The sequence below is a fragment of the Rattus rattus genome, chromosome 17, assembly GCF_011064425.1.
Source record: "Rattus rattus isolate New Zealand chromosome 17, Rrattus_CSIRO_v1, whole genome shotgun sequence".
NCBI lineage: Eukaryota > Metazoa > Chordata > Mammalia > Rodentia > Muridae > Rattus > Rattus rattus.
In genome coordinates this window covers 29,487,454-29,510,140 of record NC_046170.1, presented here as the reverse complement: position 1 = coordinate 29,510,140, position 22,687 = coordinate 29,487,454, and the positions used below count along the sequence as shown (strand labels likewise).

Genomic DNA, 22,687 nt, shown 5'->3' with positions numbered 1-22,687 from the left:
AAAAAAAAGCCGGGTGGTGGCACGCACCTTTGATCCCAGCACTTGGGAGGCAGAGGCAGGTGGATGTCTGAATTGAGTCCAGCCAGCCTAGTCTATAGAGCAAGTTCCAGGACAGCTAGGGCTTCACAGAGAAGCCCTGTTCAAAAAAACAAAAAGAAAGAGAAAAAGGAAAAGAAAAGCGGGGGGGGGGGGCTAGGATTCCAGCTTCACTTTTGAGTTCTTAAGGATAAATATATTGCCTGTTCTGGGCTATTTCCAGGTTCACTCCAAACTTCAATAAGAAACAAACTTACTACATGGTACATACATAACTGAACTGTGGCAATTAAATCTAAGCATCTTAAACTCAGAAAGCTGCAGGATCTGCTACTTAATGAAGAAATTAAAAATAATAGTAGTTTAGTGCCCAGGGGACTATGTCATAAAGTGTCGTGTAGTTCAAGAAAACAGAATACGAAAAATAGCTTCAACGCAGCTTTGTTAAGATCACACTCAAAGTAAAAGGGGGACATAAAAACATGGAATAAAAATCAGTTTCATAACATAGCATCCTATTCAAATCAATGAATCCCCCTACGACCTGATAAATTATTAAACAGTTTTTTAAAAAGGACCAATCACTCAACAAATACTTGCTCCCTTTTTTTATGGCAGATATTCCAGTAGGTACTTGGGCCCAGAACAGTCAATATATTTATCCTTAAGAACTCAAAAGTGGTCTTGCTCCTTGTTCTTTCCCTTTTCCCCTCTTCCCCTTTGTTCCTTCTCTCCCCATTCCCTCCCCACTTCCCTCCACGTGCTCATGGCCGACCTTTACTCCTCTTCTCCTCTTCCCTCATTAAACCTTTCCACATGGAAAATTTAAAAAAAAAAAAAAAAAAAAAAAAAAAGAACTCAAAAGTGGGGCTGGAGAGATGGCTCAGAGGTTAAGAGCACTGACTGCTCTTCCAGAGGTCCTGAGTTCAAGTCCCAGCAACCACATGGTGGCTCACGACCATCTACAATCAGATCTAGCGCCCTCTTCTGGCCTGCAGGCAGAAAGCTGTATGATGTATACATAATAAATAAATAAATATTAAAAAAAAAAAAAAAACCTCAAAAGTGAAGCTGGAATCCTAGTACTTAGGAAGTGAAGACCAGAGGACTGGAGATTGAGGCCAGCAGGGTTATCAGACCCTGTCTCAAAAAACCCTAGAACTCAAAAGTCTAGTGAGAAGGACAGAATTTAAATTCCGGCCATATAATACAAAGAAACAAACAAATGGCAAAAGAAGAAAATGTTCATACATAAGTAATTCAAATTTTGTCATGGCCAAAATAATTTAGTATATTCAGGCCTTTTTGTTTCTTTTGAAATGAAGGCTTTTTACAGACATCAGAGTTTTTCAATTTTGTAAAGATAATGGAGGACATAGACTGTGATGCTGATTTGCCCACTATGTCTGTCTAGCACAACACCTCAATTACCGATGGTATTTTTGAAGCAAAAACAGTCAGTCATACCAAGAGGAAAAAAAATGTCACCAACAAATTCTTGCTTACTTGGGTCAGATTCTTTAAACATTAGGATTATGAAAACCTGCACGTTTTCATTGTTCTTGGTTTTCAGTTAACTTTAATTTCAAGCTTGAGACAAGGAATTGTACACTGAGAGCTTTAGTGATAACCTTGGGATCAATTACCTGGATTGAATCCTAGCTCCACCACTTAATAGCTGTGTGTCCTTGAGTAAATGACTTAAACTCTGACATCTTCAGTTTCCTCATCTGCAAAATGTGGAGAAAGTACCTATCTCAAAGGGTTATTGCAAGAATTCAATATAACACATATAAACACAAATAAAATATTCCAGCCTGCCACAATGGCTCATATCTGGAACAAAAGGACCAATAAAATTTAAAGTCAGCCTGGGCTATGCTAGATTGGAGAAACCCTGGTTTGTTTTTTTTTCTTATCATGTTTTTAAATTATTTTCTTTAAAAATAGAACAGTACAGAAAGGTGTAACTATATTCACGGAAAAGATAAAGATCAACCCCAGCCAGTGGCGTATCTTAGAGGGAAGGGAATAACAACAGAGACAGCACGAGTTACAGGATCTTTGGTAGCATTTTCTTTCTTAGATGGATACTGGGCAAATGAGTATTTATTATTGTATGTTTATGTCTGAAATATTTCATGCTTAAAATTAAAACTCAGGGTCTGGGTTGACAGAGAAAGGCCCTGGGATGAAATCTCCAGTCCTGAAATAAAACCAGGCTAAATTTAAATAATATCTAATCCATTTAGTAAGCACTATATGGATTATCTGAAAAGTATCTGAAAAGTATAAATTATCTGGTTATACTGCTGAGTTTATTTTATGTTATTTTAGTTTTATTTATTTTTTTAAAGATTTATTTATTTTATGTATGTGAGTACACTGTCGCTGTCTTCAGACACACCAGAAGAGGGCATCAGATCTCATTACAGATGGTTGTGAGTCACCATGTGGTTGCTGGGATTTGAACTCAGGACCTCTAGAAAAGCAGCCAGTGCCCTTAACCACTGAGCCATCTCTCCAGCCCCTAATTTTATTTTTAAAAGAGGATTTCATGTGGCCATGTCTGACTTCAATTGGCTATATAATTGCTGACCTTCAACTCCTAATCTGTCTTCCTCTACACACACACACACACACACACACACACACACACACACACACACACACACACACACACACACAAGCTGGGTATGCACTACAACACCAAGCTTTATTTTTCAAAGCACTAAAAGATCACAAAGGAATAGGGTTGTAGCTTGATGATACAGCATATGCCAACTGTCCACAAGACCCTGGCTTCAATCAACACCAAAAGAACAACAAAAAGTGCTGGGGAGATAGTTTACCAGATGAGCTGGCTAGTCTTATGTCAACCTGACACACAAACTAGAGTCATTTAAAGGAGGGAACCTCAATTGAGAAGATGCCTCATAAGATCCAGCTGTAAGGCATTTTCTTAGAGACTGTTAGAGGAGGGCCTGGACCACTGTGGGTGGTCCTGGGTTCTATAAAAAAGTGGACTAAGGCAGGCAGTGGTAGTACTGAACTAATTCCAGCACTTAAGAAGCAGAGGCAAGTGGATCTCAGGGTTTAAGGCCAGCCTAGTCTACAAAGCAAGTTCCTGAACAGCCAGGGATATACAGAAAAACCCTGTCTCAAGGGGAAGAAGAAAAAAAAAAAAAAAAAAAAAACAGATAAGGAAAGGGAAAAAAAAAGGAAAGGCAGGGCAGGCAGGCTTGCTGGCTGGCTGAGCAAGCCAGGGCAAAGAAAATATAGCAGCACCCTCCATGGCCTCTACATCAGCTCCTGCCTCCAGGTCCCTGCCCTGTTTGAGTTCCTGTCCTGACTTCCTTTGATAATAAACAGCAAACAGCATATGGAAGTGTGAGTTAAATAAACCCCTTCCTCCCCAACTTACTTTTTGGTCATGGTGTTTCATTGCATCAATAGAAACTCTAAGATAGTATCGGGATTGTGGGTCTTGCTGTGACAGGATTGTGGAAGTACTTTGGAACTTAGGGCTAGAAAAGCCTGTGAGTGTTTAGAGCTCAGTGGGAAGGTCTTGAGGAGCTTAGAGGGTAAGAGTGTTGAGGGCAGAAGGGATGGAGGCCTAGCCTAGTTTCAGAGGGAATTCAAAGACTCTTATAGAGGGAATTCAAAGACTCTTATAGAGGGAAATTCAAAGAAACGATTAGGGCAATTTGCTATTTTGAAGTGAAATTCTGTTGTTCTGATCAGCTAGAAATGAAGAGTCAGCCACAATTTATTAATTAACAAGACCAGCATCACTGAAGGGAAGCCTTTGTGTTACTACGACAATTGATGCTGGTCAGCAGGAGTTAAGAAATTAGTGGTGACGAAGAAGAGACCAGCATCACTGAGGTAAAATCTGGAAAGTGTTTTCAGAAAGCACAGAGAAACTGTGTTCCAGAGGTAGCCAAGGTTATATCTCATGTTAGCAGCTAGATTTGATAATGTGTAAAAGTCACTCAGGTGGTACTGGTGTCAGTAAGTGAATAAAGGAATCACAGAGCAGTTGAGGCTCAGCACTGTCAGAAGCCAGGAGAGGTCAGTGGTGGAGGTGCAGCCTCAATGGCAGTTAAAGGCCCATGACCGAAGGAAGTTGAGGTTTGGCACCATGAAAAATGCCGGTGAGAGGCAACTGGGGAAAGTGTAGCCCAGTTGCAGGAAGGAACCCCAGCACTTTAAGATGCCAGTACCATGGGATGACCACCAAGAACAGCAGCAGCAGTGGCAGTGGCGTGGATCCTGCCTGAGCCTAGAAGACAAGCTGTATGTGCTGCAGAGGGCAAAGCTGGAGAAGTGACTCGAGCTCTTGGGAGGAGCCACAAGATGAGAGTGTGAGCGAATCCCAAATCCTGGACTTTGAGTTGTTTATACTGTTGGAATCTGGTTTGGGCTGGTCCCGGTTATGACTGTGCCCTGGTTCTTCCCTCTGAAGAAGGTGTTTAACTTTTTGTTTTTATTTTACAGGAGCCCATAGCTAAAAGACTTTCAACTTTTAAAATATTTTGGATTTTTTGAGAGATTAGATATTTTGAGACTAAAATTTTAATATAATTAAATTTGTAAAGATTGGGACTTTTATTAAAACGTTTTTTAAAAAGTTATTTTTTTAAGATTTATTTCTTCTTATTTTATGTACATTGGTGTCTTGCCTGCATCTATGTCTGTGTGGGGCTGCTAGATCTCCTGGGATTGGAGTTACAGACAGTTGTGAGCTCCCATGTAGTCACTGGGAATTGAGCTGAGTCCTCTGGAAGAGCAGCCAGTACTCTTAACCACTGAGCCATCTCTCCCCAGCCCAGGTTTGTATTGTTAATGTGAGCTCTTGGGGATGAATAAGAAAGGAAAGGTGTGGCTTACAGTGGTGTGTGTGTGTGCTAAGTTGACAAGGGGTCGTTGAGCTGGCTAGTTGTGTGTGAACTTGACACACACAGTAGAGTTATCCGAGAGGAGAGAACACAACTGGAGATGCTTCCATCTTTAAGGCAGCTGTAAGGCATTTTCTTAGTTAGTGATCAATGGGAGGGGGAGGTTTCAGCCCACTGTGGGTGGTGCCATCCATGGGTTGGTTGGTGGTCCTGGGTTCTGTAAGAAAGCAAGTTGAGCAAGCCAGTAAGCAGCACCCTTCCACTGTCTGCATCAGCACCTGCCTCCAGATTCTGCCCAGTTTTAAGTTCCTGTCCTGGTTTCCTCTATGATGAACAGCAATATGTAAGTCTAAGCCAAATAAACCCTTTACTCCCCAGTTTGCTTTTTGGTCATGGTGTCTTCATCTCAGCAAAGAAACCCTAAGACACCAGGTAAGAGCATTTGCTGTGCTTGCTACCATAAGAACCAGACTTCGATCTTAACACCGACAAGCCCCAGACGTAGCATACTCATGACTACCACCAGCGTTGAGGATTGGGGAAGGAGGCAAAGACAGAAAAACTGGGTTTTCCTGGCCACCAGACTATGCAAAAAGACAGAGATTGAATTCCAGGATCAGTGAGAGACCACGTCCCAAAACAGTAAGGGGGAACAGTAAGCTATGCCTACACATCTAAAGACTCTCGCTCACTTCTAGCACACATGCATGCACGCACGCGCACACACACACTCAGAAGGGAGAAAATTGAAGTTATCTATTTAGTATGCTAGCAAAAAGCATTCAATGTCTTTCTAAGGTCCTAAGCCTACCTTTAATTTGCTGAACTCCTGACTCTCCTATGTCCAACCCCACCGGGTTTGTTCAGTGTTGGAAAATCAAACCTAGTGTCCCGTGCATGCTAGGCAAGGACTACATCTTCAACCTGTAGAATTCATTTTAGAAAACTCTGCAACCCAAACTAGAACTAAAATTCCTCCTGCCCTTGTGCTGGAATTACAAGTATACAAAGCTGTGCCCAGCCATTTAGAAAATGCCATAGCCAAAAGTTAAGTGAAATTGGGGTTGTGGGCTTAAACTAAATGAGGTTATTTTAGATATTCGAAGTGTGATTAGAACTATGACCACAGTGCTGCTTGCTCTTCTAGAGTACCCAGGCTCAGTTCCCACACAGAGGCTCACAACTCTAACTCCAGTTACAGAGGATCTAAGGCCCTCTTCTGCATACAAGTGGCACATACATACATGCAGGCAAAACACCCATACACATAAAATAAAAATAAACAAATCTCAAAGAAAATAAATTACTGATAAACACTCAGGGGAATAAAAGCTGAACAACTGTCTGTTTTGATTCTAAAATTTATCACCCAAATGAAGAAAACAGTCAATTTCCAAAATCTATACAAGTATATATGGGATAAAGAGCCCCCACCAGGACTAAGAACATTCTCAGGCCAGGATCACGCTTGTGTGCTGTGAAATGCTCACTTCCTTACTCACCCCCGGTAAGATCCCCAGGGCTGTCCTTGTTCGGTCACCCGTATCTCTTCCTCACCTCTGAGTATGTGCACAATAAATACTGTTTTTATTGAATCTGGAATACTAAAGAAGTCTTATCTAAAGAATATGTATTTGTCCTTCCAAAGCACATGAAGTGAAGGTATACTGGCAGTTCTGCTTCAAAAAAGGGCAGCCAGGACTCAGTTAATTCCTGGCCTAAATAACTTTCTTCCCACAACAGAACTCACTACCTGCTGAGAAGTCTGAGCCACTGACAGCCAAAAGCCAAGAACACAAAACCAAAGGCTGATGAAGCTCCTACGGCTAAAAGGTTATTTGTCTCCTCAACTTACAGACATTTGAACTCTTAAGTCTTTTTTTTTTTTAAATCTAAATTAAAAGCCAACTTTTCAATATTAATATCATTCCCCTTTTTTCTTGAATAGTTCTTGCTAAAAAAAAAAAAAAAAAAGACTTGAGTAAAGGAATGAAACTGCAGCTTCCTTTTGCCACTGATTATCACATAATATCCAGTCATGGACAGTGTGGCTGAGAACTTAGAGACCAAATTAACTAAACAAACCACAACCACCCAATAATTTCCCTCTCCTAGTCTCCAGCTGGTCCATACTTTTAATGTTGCATGATGCCAGATTTTCATTTCATACATATAACAAATTATGCATTTACTAATAGCACTTTGACTGAAGCAGGGCAGTCAAACAAGTGGGCCCGGGAGAGGGCGATCGAGAGTGGCCTCTAAGTCCTATGTACATTTGTGCAACTGCCAAAGAACAAAATTAATCTTTAAAAGAAAGGAAGCAAGGATGGGGAAACTTAAGAATGGGGATCAAGTTGGTGGTGGCACATCCCTTTGACCCCAGCACTAGGGAGGCAGAGACAGGTAGATCTCTGAGTCAAGGCCAGCCTGATCTACAGAGCAAGTAACAGGACAGCCAGGTCTACATAGAGAAACCCTGTCTGGGGGGAAAAAGTAAGGGAGAGAGGGGATTGAGCTCAGCTGGTAGAGCACTTGCCTAACATTAACAAAGCCCCAAGTTCATTCCCTAGCACCATACAAACCAGGCATGGGGCTTAAGCATGTCCCAGACAGAAGGATCAGAAGCTTAGAAATTCAAAGTCAGAGGATGGAGAAACGGCTCGGTGGTTAGAAGCAATGACTGCTTTCCAAGGGCACATGATGAGTTCATATTAACACGGCAGCTCGTAATCATCTACCACTGCAGTCTCACCAATTGTCTTCTGTTGGCCTCCTCAGACACCAAACACACACGGTACACAGACATGCATACATTCAGGCAAATAAAATAAAGAGTAAAAGAGGGCTGGGGATTTAGCTCAGTGGTAGGCGCTTACCTAGGAGCGCAAGGCCCTGAGTTAGGTCCTCAGCTCGAAAAAAAAAAAAAACCAAAAAAAAAAAAAAAAAAAAACATTAAAAAAAAAAATAAAAAAAAGAGTAAAAAAAAGTGCAAAGCAAGCCCTGGTCTGGATGAGCCACTGGCTTTAAAAGAAAAAAAATCAGAATTTTCCTTTCTAATATCTTCCAGTGCCTTAGTGCTTTTCTTAGGCAATGGGGAATGAGATGAGAACATGAGAAGGATAAACACTTACTTCCTCAATATGAAATATGTTCATAAAAGTTAAGGTCTACAGAGTTAAGGAAGGTTAGTATCAGAACATTACTGATCAATGAGATAGTTCAACAAATAAAAGGTGCTAAGCCAAAGACCTGAGTTTGATTCCTGGGCCCTAAAGTTCCTGACTTCCTCATGTATACCACCCTAACACACACACACACACACACACACACACTCTCTCTCTCTCTCTCTCTCTCTCTCTCAATGAATGAATGAATGAATGAATGAATGAATGAATGAATGAATGAGCGAACGAGCGAAAGAACAAGCAAGCGAGCGAGCAAACATGCACTGGAGAATGGCTCAGTGGTAAAGACCACTTGCTGCTATTCTAAATGAAGTGAGTTCAGTTCCTAGTACCCATATCAGGTGGCTCACAACTGCCTTAATTCTTAACTCCAGGGGATCAGGCACCCTCTTCCAACCTCCTTGGAAATCTACATACATGTGGAATGCATTCACACAGACATACACTCCTCCACATAAAAAGAAATAAAAACTAAATTTTTACAAAAAAAAAAAAAATTCGGACCCAAGGACCCAGTAACTCCAGTTCCCAGGGATCTGGTTCCCTCTTCTTGCCTCTGCATACACCAGGCATGCAAATGGCATATATAACATACATGCAAAACACCTGTACACATATAAATAAAGATTATCGTTTTGCTAAGAGCTTAAATATATTTGAAGAATGGGATTAGTTAATGTATCAGGTTTCACATGATTCAATGCAACAACATTAAAGACTAACTTTATATGCTATAGTTTCTGGCTCAAAACACAACTTCCTAATATTAATCACTGTCTCAAGTTCTTTGTCTTACAGAGTAACCTCCATACACGGCATGGCACAAGGAAATAGACATGCAAGTTCAAATGAAGAACACAGCCCTGTGAACTACACTACTACAATTCTGACTCTGCACTTGGTCAGTCTGACCTCAATCATCTCTAGGTAAACTACTAAAATGGAATTTCTGGCTCTTTAAAACAAAAAAGTAGGTAGTACAGTATGTAACCACACAGAAAATAGCACCATAGCCTGTGTAGGGCAGCCAATTGGCATTTCTCTAAGGTCTTTAAGTTCAATTCTCCCATAAGTGCAACAGCAATCCTTTCTTATGATTAACTTACTCATACCAAAAATGCAACGAAACTGAAAATTAAAACAGACCCGACAGTGCAAGAATTCAACAAACCACTGAGCGCACTGAGATGCACGAACAGCAACAAAGGACAAGTAAACAGCAATATGTAAACCAGGTAAGTGTCAAATTTTACACTAATAAACTCAGAAGCAATTTTTACCTTCCCCACCCTACTATTATTAACAAAATAAACAATAAATTTCATCCAATTCTCCAAACCTATCTCTAACTGTGCCTGGTGTGAACATAAGTACCATTTCCCTTTTTGCTCTTCTTAAGACAAAGTCTCACTGTATGAGCTCATGGAGATCTGCCAGTCTCTGCCTCCACAATGCTGGGATTAAAGGTATCAGACACCACTCCAGGCCTAGAATTTGCTTTGTTAGTCAAAACAAGTTAAGGGGAACCACGAATAAAGTAAAATCATAAACGCTCAATCTCATTCATCCCACAAGACTTACAGAAGAGAATAGACTACAGGATGAAAGCAGAAATATTAAAGTTATTTAACAATACATTTTCAAGCCAGGCATGGTGATACTCTAATTCCAGCACATGGAAGACATAATCAGGTGAACCTCTGAATTTCAGGCCAGTTACATGGGTAACTCCAGGACAGCCAGGGCTTCAGAAACCCTGTCTCAAAAAGCCAAAATAAATAAATAAAAATAATGTATATTTTCCTTAGCATATTTTTTATAAATCCAAGTTGTTACATCTGTATAGCCAAGAGAAAGTTGTCCTCAGACAAATATAGCATAATATTAATCTTAAGCCATTTCTAATTACTAACTTACTAGAAAGGGACAGAAAACAACAACAGTGGTGAAATAAACACTAGAATAAATGTAAAACCTAAGAAAGGCAAAGGAACTGTACGAAGAAAATTATGAAATTAGGAAATATTTATTTAAAAAGAAAAGCAAAATTATCACCATGTACAAATGTCAACCCTCCAAAATTAATACATGAATGTAATGCAGGTTCGAACAGCACCACATTTTAGTTTTCCAAATTACTTTCAATAAACATAAATGCTTAAGCATAGCCAATAATGAAAAAAATAACTGTCTACACAAAGTCATTACGTCTTTTAAATTTCAGGACAACAAAATAGGGTCAGTAGATGGCTCAGCAGATACAAGCACTTGCTGCCCAGTATGATGATCTAAGGTCAATCCCTAGGTCCCTAGGACTCACAAAAGAAAAAACAGATTCCTGCAAATTGTCTTCTGATCTACACACACACACACACACACACACACACTCTCTCTCTCTCTCTAATTAAAAATAGGGAGCAAACTAAAGATACTAGGGAAAGAAACAAAACAATAGAACAGAAATGTAAAACCTAAGTGACGTCACAATTGAGGAAAATGATGTCTTTAGTCCTGGCAAGCTGGCTCTTTCTAAGTCAGTCACATACTACACTGACATGGAGCTGAGGCTAATCCCAACATACTGTTGGCTGAAAAAACGGAAAGCTAGCCAGAATTACACACTGGATTTTGGGCTAGCCTAGGCCTCAGAGTGAGACACTCTCTCTGACAAAAACATCCCCCCAAATCTCACACCATTTGTTAACTCCATGTTATTCGAAGACTAAATAAACCACTCTTTTCTCAATTACTTTAATGTCATTTGTCATGTTTTACATATCTAGTGTTTTGAAACATATCTGACATTATAGAAAACTCACTACTAACAGACTTGTACAGCAAGCATCTCTACCGTTGAGCCACCTCACCAGTTCTAAATTATGGCAACCTATTTAGAGTAATTTGACAATAGAAATAAATTAAAATAAAAATGGGGGGCAGAACAGATGGCTCAGTATTTAAGAGCACTTGTTGCTCTTTCAGAGGACCCAATATTTAGCTCCCAGAGCCCAGGTTCAGCAATTTAACATCTACCTGTAATCCAACTCCAGGGGATCTAACACTCTTATGGCCTCCATGGGTACACGCACAACACTATACACTAACACATAATTAATAAAATCTAGGGCTGGGGATTTACCTCAGCGGTAGGGCGCTTACCTAGGAAGCGCAAGGCCCTGGGTTCGGTCCCCAGCTCCGAAAAAAAAAAAAAGAACCAAAAAAAAAAAAAAAAAAAACCAAAAAAAATAAAATCTAAAATATATACTTCTGTTGAACCTAAAATCCCATGTTTGAGGTTCTAGTTACAGAATTTTAAAAAATCAGCAAATATGGTAGCATCTATAAGTACATTTATTATAGCACAGTCTATAGTGACAAAAATATGAAGAAAGAGCTGGAGATGGCCCAGTGGTTAGGGCACTTGCTACTCTTGCAGAGGATCTGGGTTTGGTTTCCAGAACATCATGGCAGTTTATAACCATTCAAACTCCACTTCCGAGAATCCAACACCCTCTCTGGCCTCCCAGGCACCAGGCATGTAGGTATGTAGGCATGCATGCATGCCTATATACATACATACACATACATACACATACACACACACACACACACACACACACACACACACACACACACACACACCAGCACACACACAAGCAAAACATTCATACACAAAAATAAATATTTTTTTAATTTGGAAATTACCTAAATGCTTACAGGAATATAGTCAAGCTAGGCTCCAGCCTGGTGGTGGTAGCACACACCTTTAACCCCAGCAGTCAGGACGCAGAGACAAGCCTATCTCTGAGTTTCAGGCTAGCCTGCTCTACAGAGCTTTCCAGGACAACCAAAGCTACATAGAGAAATGCTGTATTGAAAAACAAACAAACAAACAAACTAGGATCTATCTATGCTACAAGTTGTAATGAAACTCTTTAAAAGATCATTTTGGAAAAATATGTACTGACTTTAACATGGGAAGTTTTATGGAGTATTACAGTTTAATCTTTCTTTAGTAAAAATAACTACATATTGGATTTACATCAGCATAGTGTATATAAGAACCCAGAAACAGCTGGGTGGTAGTGATGCACATTTTTAGTCCCAGTACTCAGGAGACAGCAGAGGCAGTTGGATCTCTGAGTTTGAGGCCAGTCTGGTCTACAGAACAAGTTCCAAGATAGCCAGGGCTACACAGAAAAACCCTGTCTCAAAAAACAAAAACAAACAAACAAACTAAAGTATAAAGACAGACCCCAGAAACACTGAAGGATGCCCATCTTCTAAGAACAGTTGGACAGTAACCATGGAGATCTTAAGGAAATCAACAGCTTTTTAAAAATCCTTTCAATTTTGTTCACTTATTACAATAGATTATATTCTTTTATAGATTAAAAAGACGAAAAATAAAACTAGGTTTAATGGACACACCCTTAACGCCAACATGTTGTGAATTTGAGGATGGCTAAGTCATATAAGTCTCAGGCCAACCAGATTTACAGTGAAACCCTGTTTCAAAAAACAGATGAAAAATGAAAAAAAAAATCTCAGAATTATAAAAGTATTTTATAGAGCTGAAACTTAGAAGGCAGAGGCAGGCAAGTCTAAGATCAAAGCCATCCTAGTCTACATAGCAAGGGCCAGGCCAGTCAAGGCTACAAAGTTTGACACTGTTCTTAAAAACAGACAAAACAAGAAAGAGAGTCAATAACTTATCAATGAACTACCAACACATTCACTGTTGGGAAAAAAGACTTTAAGACTGCTGGTAAGTCTGTTAGTTTTCTTGACAAATTGAATTACATAACAAATATTGAAAAGAAAGACGGACAGTGAGATTTCTTTACTGACACCTGAAGCTTCTGATGGATAAATCAGGAAGAGTCGTGGTTAATGTCAACTTAAGAATTAAACATCTAAATACCCAAACATGTCAAAGAAACAGATAAGATGACTTGCTTTCTGTTTTGTTGGTGTCTACACATTAGAAATAGTTTTGAAATTTTTAAAAGACATATGTTGGGAATGAAGGGTGCCCATGTGGAGATCAGAAGACAGCTTGGTCTCCTACCTTTACATGTTGTTAGGTTACCAGATCAAACCCAGGTCACCATGCATGTACAGCAAGCACCTCTCCCACTGAGCAACCTCGCCAGCCTCAGAAATCAATTTATAAGGTTCCAAAAAAATACAGAAGGTACTGAGCTAAAAACAAAAACTCTTACTGTCAATTTCAATGTAATTTTCTATGTATGATTCTCTAGGGGAGTGTTCTGACTTTATGTTTGTAAATGTCCTATTCTCTCAGTGTGTTACAGTTGTTAAAAGCTATTTTGTATACCTGAAGACAAACTTTTCTGCTGGCATCAACTCTTCCTACCACAAATAACAGACCTGCAGCAGATACCAACAGTCACCACCCTGGCTGCTCTAGAGTAGACCAATTACTCTATGTCAGAATACCTGAACAATTATATTATTTTCACTTACAGCATTCACACTGAAGACCAAGCACTAAGAGCTAGCCATTGCACTGTATGCCACAAATTTGAACTTTGGTTTTCTTTTCTTTTTTTTTTTTTTTTAAAGATTTTATTAATTTTATGCACATGAGTACACTGTAGCTGTCTTCAGACACACCAGAAGAGGGCATCAGATCCCATTACAGATGGTTGTGAGCCACCATGGGGTTGCTGGGATTTGAACTCAGGACCTCTGGAAGAGCAGTCAGTGCTCTTAAACCACTGAGCCATCTCTCCAGCTGAACTTTGGTTTTCTAGAAGCTCAAAATATGTACTAAAAAAATTAAAAAATCTGTCCTGCTCCCTTACCTGGAGCAATGTTGCATTCCTATGGGGGGGGCAGGTAGAAGAAAAGCATTACAAGTATAGCTGGATATTACATTAAAAATAAATATGAAGACCTGCCATGGTATCCTATCTATCCTTTTAAGTCTAGCACTTAGAAAGCAGAGGCAGGCATATTTCTGTGAGTTCAAGACCAATCTGGTCTACAGAGTCAGTTCCAGGATCCCCAAAGCTACATGGTGAGACACTGTCAAGTAAATAGATAAATAGTGCCAGGAAACAGCAAAAAGTTCAGAGTGTGAAAAAAAAGGTACAATCAAATAGCAGAAATAACTAACATCTGAGCTCTGCCTATGCCCATATACATTCACAAATAAGATTTTTAAACAGCAAAGATATGTTGATACTCCCAGGAAAAGTTCTTTCTTCTCAAAACTAAGTTTTGCCCCTCATTAATCATACTAAAACCTAATATTTACAAAGATTCAATTAACTCTATACAGTATACTTATTTTTAGTTTTTCCAAATCATCTCAATTCAGTATTTTCATGTTTTAAAGGTATTTTCAAGTACTTCAAAGCATAGTATGAAGACCTTTTTAAAAAAGTAATTAAATCAAATACTAGTTTATCTTCCAAAAGCTTTAAACTGAATTTTTTGGGGGGTGGGTTTCCTATATAGCCCTGGCTGTCCTAGAACTCCAACTCAGAGATGAATCTGCCTCTTTAGAGCTGAGATTAAAGGCATATATCACCAAGCCCGGGCAGGTCAAAACTAAAATTTCTTAACAGTGAAAATTTAAAAATATCTTTGCTAACTTTAAGCTGTAAAAACACAACTGGGAATCTTCTAACAACCAAATAGTACAGATCATCTAGTCTTTGGCTGGTTTTGGTTTTTCAAGACAGAGTTTCTCTGTGGAACCCCGGTACTGGATTTAAAGGCATATGCTACCAGACCCAGCCTATTTTATGATCATCTTTTTTTTTAAGATTTTTATATTTAATTGTAGGTGTACATCTGATGGGGATATATACATGTGAGTGCAGTTGCCCATGGAGGCCAGAAAAGAGTGTTCAAATCCCCTTAAGCTAGAGTTACAGATGGTTGTGAACCATCTCATGTGGGTACAGGGAAACAAACCAGGGCCCTCTGCTACAGTAATAGTACATCATCTAAACTACCATGCCATCTCCCCAAGCCCTCTTCTGTGGCAATCTTAACCCAAAGGCTTATAAAGAAAAGAAAACAAGGTTAATTCACAGTTCCAAAGATCCCTGATCATATCTTCCTCAGGTCTGTTAGTACAGGAATTGGTAATATTAACCTCAAGTGTGGAACAGGCTAGAATGTTTGGGAAGCTCAGTAAAGCAAGAACACAAGGAAGGACAACAAACAAGCTGGAGTTAGCAAAGCAACTGCCTAAAGCCAAAATGGCCATGGTGTGCTAGCAACAGAAAAGGGGAGAAAAAAATTATTGCCTCTAAAATGTGTTTAATTATTCACAAAGTACAAAGATCTCATATATTTTCATCTTAAAAAATTTTTTTTCTTCTTAACTACTCTTCTATGACAATGCTTTTAATGTGTTGACTTTATTTCCCAATGGTTTCAATAAGCAGATTTTAAAGGGCTAAACTTCCGAGAACTTAGTGAAAAAGCATTTTTCCTGTCAATCATCTCACCCTAATCTTTGATATTAAAATGCTAGCTAATGCTGATTCAACAACTTTGACGAGTGGATTGTTGTTTTCCTCATCTCTAACCCTTTCAAACTTTCATATTCCTAGTAACTAAAATTCATGCCAAACTAAGTATTTTGTATTATTCCTTTAGAGACAAAAAAGGAGCTTGCATATATTTTCAAGGAGAAATGATATTCCTTTTTTCACTTTTCTCTTCCCTGCCCTCATTGAAATGAAATTTTCTACACACACACACACACACACACACACACACACACACACACACACACCCCTACCTACCTATTCTGGAAAAAATTCTAAGAACAAATTTTCAAAGCATACAAGCCAAGAAATATGAATTTATATAACCCTGTATATCTTCCTTCTGCTGCGGCTGTTGTTATGGTTATATGGAGTCCAGTTATGAAGCTTACCCTAGCAGGCATTGGATTTCCTATGCAGATCAGGCTGGCCTAAAATTTGCAATGATCTTCATACCTCTGCTTCCTGTATGCTACATTACAGGCAAAAACTACCATGCCCAGCTTTACGTGGTCTCTTGATTCTAAAATTGCTTGCTACTTTAAATACCCTCCCTAAGAAACTGAGGAAAACAGAGCCCGAAAGCAAAGGCCTGTAATCCAAGGTCTAGAGAGGCTGAAACAGAAAGTTCATGGGTTTAAAGCCACCTTGAGACCACACAGTAAAACCTTGTTTCAAAAACAAATAAAAGGCTGCTGTAGAAGTGTGAGCAGTTAAGAGCAATATAATTCCTTCAGAGGACAAGAGTTCAATTCCCAGCACCCACATGGCAGCTCATAACTGCTCTAACTCCAGTTCTAAGACTTCTGACATCCTCAAACAGACATACGTGCAGGCAAAATAATAATAAACATAAAATAAAAATCAATTATTAAAAATAAATAAAAGGACCAGAGAGTATCTCAGCAATTAAAAGCATTTGCCAAGCAAGGTGATTTGAGTCCACTCTTCAGAACCTGTGCACAAAGCATATTTAGCTCATTTGTAATTCCAAGATGGAAGGCAGAGAAAGAAGAGACTGCCCCAACATGGTAGTAGGCAAGAACCCTCAAGTTGCCCTCTGGAGACTGGAGATGCTCAGAAGTTAAGAGCACTGACTGCTCTTGCAGAAGACCCTGGCTTGATTCCCACCACTCACATGGGGACTCACAACTGTCTGTGTAACTCTAACTTATGGCCTTCATAGGCACCAAGGATACATATGATGCCCAGACATCACACATGCAAAACACCAATACAAATAAAATACAATTTTGGTTTAAATTTAAGTTGTCTTCTGACCTCCATACTCTCCACAGCATAAATATGCATGCACTCACAAATACATTCACAGAATTTATAAAATTTCAAAATATAAAGTGATAAATAAGAGATAAAAGTAATGGAGATTTTTTAAAAGCCTAAAATCAAGGCCTGAAAACAAGTCATACAGCATTAAGATTAAAATGCAGGTCAGGTGTGGTTGCACATACTTTGATCCTAGGAAGAAGGCTTAGGCAGTGAGAACTCTTGAGTTCCAGGCCAGTGTGGTCCACATACTGTGTCCAGGACAGAAAGAGGGCTACCTAGAGAAATCCTGCCTTAAAACAAAGAAAGAAAGAAATGAATAGAATTAAGATGCAAGCACCTAACATAAACAGATGGATGGACAGATGGATGGATAATAGATGGATAGATGGATAGACAGAGAGACAGATCGGTAGACCAGATAAGGCAGATACGTAGATTAGATAGGTAGGTAGGTAGATCAGTAGACCAGATAAGATAGATAAGTAGACTAGATAGATAGGTAGATCGGTAGACCAGATAAGGCAGATACGTAGATTAGATAGATAGGTAGGTAGGTAGATTGGTTGATTTGTTTAGACCAACACACACCTGGAGCTCCCTAGAGGCAAAGTCAGATCCTGAAACTGGAGTCACAGACAACTACAAGACCCCATGTGGGTGCTGGGAACCAAACTAAACCTTGATCTTCTGAAGAGCTGTGAGTGCTCTTAACCACTCATCTCTCCATTAAGGTTTTATTTTTACATTCTCCTCAGCTAAATCTAAGAGTTTTCAATGTTTAATCAGTTATGTCCCATTATATATACAAAAATGTAAGTCTCTATCAAATGCAAAAAGGGATTAAACATTTGAAATCTGTCTTGATATGCAGATTCCAATTCAACTTTTCAAATTAAAAATAACTTTTGAAAGAACTCATTTAACCTTTTATGCCTACAAAAGGATTTTTTAATGATTCATTTAAACTATTTGGGTTTTTATCTGCTTTGTATATTGTTTAGTTTTTTTAGGAGGTAAGGTAGGAGGTAGGGTAGGACAGAACCTACAGCTTTAAGTATGCTAGGCTAGCACTCTACCATGAAGCTACATCCCACTACCTGACTTTTTAAAAATAAGCCTGGGTTAAATATCAGCAAGACATTAATGGAAACCTCTATATTTTACAGCTTTATCCTAAAATTCACCCTTAGATTATATAGTTGCTGTCAGCAAAACAGACTGAATCAAACATTTACCTTTACCAAAGCAAATGAGTGGAGCTGGACACACATCCTCGGAGCAGTGTATGCCTGCAGCCCCAGCACTGGGAGGAGAAGAGAAGTATACAAGTCCCGCCAACCTGAGCTACATAGGAAGACTGTCTCAGAAACCAAAGCTGGGCCAGCACTGCTGGCAGAGGCCTGTTAATCTCAGCTACTCAGGAAAGGTAGGAGGGTCGCAAATTAAGGCCAGCCTGAGCAATTTAGCAAAACCATGTTTCAAAAAAAGGGAGGGGAAAAGAGGGTAGGGAAGAAGGAAGAAAATAAATGGAAGTTTACTAAACACAAATGTTAACTTCCAATGCAATTCTCAACAGCCAAGAGACAAAGTAGACATTCATATACGTGCTGCTCAAGGGTACAGGAAACAGCACTTTGCTAATAATTTGTTTAACAAAAGGATACTTTCTCAAGGTAAACTGTAAACCATCTAAGAATGAATGACATTTAAATCCCAGTACGTTAAACCATACCATGAACTGAGTTAAATAACTATGATAGCCTTCTCAATACTTGTTCAAAAACTGAACTCCAAAACTGAAAATTTCAGCAATAACAAACAAGGTGACACATGCTGAGTTCTTAAAGCAAAAGAAAACTGCACAACTTCGGAGCAGCACACTCACAGAACTCGTGTCTAACAAGAATTAACCTAGTTCTGAAGGAGCTGCTAAAAACAAATAACAAGAGCACAGAATATCTACACTGAAAATACTGTCCTCTGTGTCACTGTGTGGCCTGTAAAGAACTTACCTTTAAATGTAAAGAACTTACCTTTGAAATGTAAAGACATTTCAAAAGCTTAGTAAGAATAAAGAAAGCATCACAGGGCTGGAGAGATGGCTCAACGGTTAAAAGCATTGACTGCTTTTAGAGAAGACATGGATTCAGTTCCCAGAACTCACAGGGCAGCTCACAACTGCCTAGAATCCCATTTCCAGGGGATCCAAAAGACCTCCACTGGAACTGAGCATGCCCGTGATGCACATACTATGTACGCCAGCAAGACACTCAAACATAAAAAAATAAATATGTCTTCCAAAAATGTTAAATACTGCATCAATATAAACTTTACAAGTATTGAGAGATTTAACTTGGTTCACGTTATAAACTTAGGTTTCCGGTCACTCATGATCTCAAAGAAGTTGTTTCTCTTTTGCAGATGAAAAACCTAGGGTGAGATAAAACGGGGGTGATTCAACCACACTCACCTAACTTGAAATGTGGGAAATAACCAGTGAATTATTGTGAAATGTTCTTTATTCAAGCATACTGGACTGCAAACAGACTTTAACAGAATTAATGAAGCTATCATTACTTAGGATCAGAGTTTCAAATTGAACCTTAAAAGTTTATAGTCAGGGGTTGGGATTTAGCTCAGTGGTAGGCGCTTGCCTGAGCGCAAAGGCCCTGGGTTGGTCCCAGCTCCGGAAAAAAAAGAACAAAAAAAAAAAAAAAAAAAAAAAGTTTATAGTCTGGCAAATACTACGGGCAACGGTGGAAATGGATGCTTAAAACCTAGCTACACTGAGAAAAGTCAACATAGGAAGTCAGCAAAGATCATTACTATACAAACACCTGAGGGGTGCGGTCACTAAGAGACCATTCAGCTCGCTCTTCTGTTAATCCCTATAGGAACTAAAAAAGTTATTTTCCTTTCTACCTACGTCAGGTTATTATTCTCCAAGGGCAGCCTTCCATGCTCAAGCATATATAACACCAAAAGAAAAAAGTATCAGTAAGTGCCCCAAACTCAGCTTTCAGAACAGAAAGGAAATCCAGAAAGTATTTTTGACAGCTCCTTCCCACCCAAAGCCGCTTGGCCCGCTTTAAACCCTAAGTGGTTCGACGGCTCTCCAGCACCAAGCCCCCTAACTGGGAAGCATAACCGACAGTTCCAGGCAATGAGGAAGATCCTGAGAATTCCTAGAAACTGACGTCCGCAGAACCGAGAGTTGGAGAGGAGAGTGAACAGCGCGGTCGCAGGTGAGTTCTTAAAAAGGAAAAGAGAAAGAAGAAGAAAAGAAAAAAGGAAAAAAAAGGCGAAAATGTTTGAAAGAGAAGTTAGTTGGAAGGTTAAAGGGAGGCGAGGCCGATGTCCGGCTCTGAGTGGACGGCACTGCAGGGACAGGCAGCTTTACCCCTGCGTGGGAAATGCTCAGAGTTCTCAGATCTGACCCGAGTCCCCGACACAAGAACGCTGATACGTGGCTCAGAGAGGACACGCGGGGGTGGGGCCCGCCCCGCTAAATCCTAGGCTCCCTGAACCAGCTTTCAAAGGAGGATAGCAGCTCGATAAAGTCAATGGGTTCAAGGAGGCCTGCACCGGCCAGACAACCCCAAGGTAGGGAAAGCCACGGCGCACCGGAGCTCCGGTTCTGAAGCTTCCGAGGGTCGGCCCTCAGGAAGTCCGAGCAAGCCCGGGGCTCCCCGGTCCCTCCTGACCCAACCTGGGTCCTCCTCACCCTCCACAGGCTGAGTCCGGACCCCTGGGACTGACAGGAGGTTTCCAGTCAAACGCTCGCAGCTGCAGTGGAGCCAAAGACACAACCTGCTCTCAGTGCCGCGAGTGACACTCACCGGCCCGAAACCTCGAATGAAACCAGCAGCTTCGGGGGCGGCGGCAGCAGTGGCAGCAGGAACCGAACATCCAAAATGGCGGCTCCCTCGGCCTCACCACCGCTACTGCAGGCGGAGGGATCCCAGGCGAGGAGGGAGTTTCTAACTCACTTCTCGCGCTTCTCGAGAAGACGTCGCTCCTCCGCTCCCTCTCCTCGTCCACTCCGCGTCCCTCCAACTGCAACCTGTGCTCTTTCCCACCTCGGATGACCCGAGTACTCGGACCCTGCTGAGGACTATTTGCCGAGGAGGAGGCGACTGCGCCTGGCAGAGCGACGCAAAGCGTAGCAAGGGTCGGGGCTGTCACTGATGACGCTAGACGCGGCTGCCGAGTCACCGCTGCGAGGAGTCTGAGCTAGAAAGGTCCGGCCCTACTCCAGAGTCAACGCACTTTGGTTCCGCTTGGTGGCGGGGTTGGGGAAGTGGTGTAGCCGGGAAACAGTGGGGTCACCTGAGGGGGCGGAGCTCAGCAAGGTAGCTCAGGAAGACAGAGAGGGCATGTAGCTAGTGCTTCCAAAAGAATTCTTAAGTGGTTCGTATCACCTTTGAATCCTTAGCTTTTCTGATCAAATTTAGCAGCATGCCGAGTAGTTTTGGAGTCCTTGGTTTTATGGTATCTTCATAATTTTTTTGCAAAAACAGAAGATGAAACCGAAGAATGGATCCAAGCACAGCACCACCCCTTGTGTGTCAATCTCACCAACGATTCAGTTTCCTCCCATGAGAAAAGAAGAATCTGGACAAAAGACAGCTAAAACTCTTCCAGAATAGGCTTTCAATCTATGATTGAATGAACTAATGACCTGAAGCAAAGAAAGTCTAACTAGACAGTTCCTGGCGTGATAAATAATTACTAACTTGTGACAGAAGTCTTTTCCATGTGAACCTGGAGATCCTTGATATCTTGGCCCATTTAAAGGAAAGGTGACCTACCTAGAATAAAATCTTTCCGATAGATTGGCAACAAAGCCAGCCGGGATGTGAATAAAACACAATAGTAGACTGAATACCACAGACCAGGAACTAAGCACAAATCCTGAGTTTCAGACTTGAGTGTCATAAACAGGAAGTTGCAACTTTTCCCTTAGGCATTCGTTTTTCATGCAAGGATTTCAAAATACTTTACCGACATTGAACTGGGTAAGTCTAGCCGTACAATTTTGACCTTGAATTTCTGGGGCATGCCAAGCGGCTGGAAAGAAAGGACTCCAAGGTCATGATCAAATTTATTAACTATTGGTGTCTCATTAGTCATAATGCACAACCTAGCCCTCTAAGCAATCTCTTGAGTTGAAATAAGTAACCTAAGTTTACAAATGAAGAGATTTAAGATGAGAGAAATTACGACTGTCTCCCACAATGGATTCTGCATTAAGATGTCATCTTAAACAGAAAACCCACCACACCCCAAACATGTATTCCAATCCAGACCCACTGATTTAGACAACAGAATATTTATGAAATTCAGACCCTCCTACCCTTCTTTGGTGCATCTGCCCTGAGCAGCCCTAGGTACAGCCTAAGACTAGAACATCATAATGCTAGCACAGTGTAGACCACTCTAAGCCAGGAGTACTAATGAAATGTGCCAAATTCACAGTGAAATGTCCATAAAGGAAATCTTCAAGCAGAGATGCAAGGCAAAGGTAGCCACGTTTTTCACATGGAAGATTAAAATAGCTTTTTTTTTTTTTTTTGGTTCTTTTTTTCGGAGCTGGGGACCGAACCCAGGGCCTTGCGCTTCCTAGGTAAGCGCTCTACCACTGAGCTAAATCCCCAGCCCCTAAAATAGCTTTTAAGAGCCAAAATTAAGTGTTTACCATAGCAAACAACAAAAGAAGTTTTTCCTCTTTTCTTCT

At 40.4% G+C, this 22,687-nt stretch overlaps 1 protein-coding gene across 2 annotated transcripts in view; it reads right to left on the bottom strand.

Moving 5' to 3' along the window:
• Ap1g1 (adaptor related protein complex 1 subunit gamma 1) overlaps positions 1 to 21,138 on the bottom strand; it is an 86,365-nt gene extending 65,227 nt beyond the window's left edge. For both annotated transcript variants that reach the window (XM_032888076.1, XM_032888077.1), the window contains exon 1: positions 20,790 to 21,138. The gene's annotated coding sequence lies outside the window, so the exon portion shown is untranslated. The remainder of the gene's footprint in view (positions 1 to 20,789) is intronic.
• Between the last annotated feature and the right edge of the window lie 1,549 nt (positions 21,139 to 22,687).